At 43.1% G+C, this 868-nt stretch overlaps 1 long non-coding RNA gene across 1 annotated transcript in view; it reads left to right on the top strand.

Annotated features, from left to right (window-relative positions):
* Positions 1-352: 352 nt before the first annotated feature.
* LOC109383878 (uncharacterized) overlaps positions 353-868 on the top strand; it is a 34,266-nt gene continuing 33,750 nt past the window's right edge. Inside the window, exon 1 of the long non-coding RNA XR_002124310.1 lies at positions 353-423. This is a non-coding gene — a long non-coding RNA (uncharacterized LOC109383878). The remainder of the gene's footprint in view (positions 424-868) is intronic.

Raw genomic sequence — 868 nt, 5'->3', positions numbered from 1 at the left:
TTGACTGTGGGCCAGGGACTTGTCCGTCTAGGCTCCCATCAATCTCTGAAGATGGGAGGGCAATCCTTCACAAATATGGGAATGGAGGCTGCTCTGAGGCTGGCAAATAATAAACAATGAGGTTTTTTTTTTCTGGATTCCTCCAGCCCTCCTCTCTGTAGTCCTCAGCAATAACTCAGCCCTTGTCTTCCTCTCTGAAGGATTTAAATGGAATGACCTTAATTCTTGCTTTGTTTGCACTCTATCTTTTAAGGAGCTGCAATGAAGACCAAGACAAACAGTAGATTAACAGTGGTACCTTTTATAAAGCTGATTAGTTCCTAAAATATGCTGAAAGGAAACAAAACCCCCCAAAAAAAAGAAAAAAGAAAGAAAGAAAGAAAAAGAAAAAGTGGAATGGGGCTGAGACAGAAGCCTTTGTCGGTGAGTTGAAACAGCTCCATTCCTTTCAGTAGTCACAGATATTGACCCTCCAGTGAAATGCTTCCTTTGTGTGTGAAGGCTTTGCAGGATAGCATTTATAGTATTAAGCAGGTGCCTGGTAAGTGTTTCTCAGCAAATATTACTCACTGCCTAATTTTGGTTTAAGGGGAGCGTTGTACTAGGGATGAATTCAGAAAACATTTGCTGTGGCTCATCTGCTGCTCCTTGGAGCGGTGGCTATCAAGTGGCTGACAGTGTCACAATCAGAATTCCAAAGATGCAGTTCCATGTGGAGTCATTAAGAGGAGCGCAGCCTCCTAAAATCTCCTTCAGCTCCTCTGGATTTGAAGGAATTTATAGAGAAACTTCTGAGTCACCTCGGCTATATCCAAATGAAAGCCAAAGCATTATAGAGTGGCAGAGCTGCAAGTGTGTCTCTGGGGCG

Source organism: Hipposideros armiger, unplaced genomic scaffold, assembly GCF_001890085.2.
Source record: "Hipposideros armiger isolate ML-2016 unplaced genomic scaffold, ASM189008v1 scaffold_90, whole genome shotgun sequence".
NCBI classification, from domain to species: domain Eukaryota; kingdom Metazoa; phylum Chordata; class Mammalia; order Chiroptera; family Hipposideridae; genus Hipposideros; species Hipposideros armiger.
The sequence above is the reverse complement of the archived record's forward strand: the minus strand, read 5'-3'. Positions and strand labels throughout refer to the sequence as shown.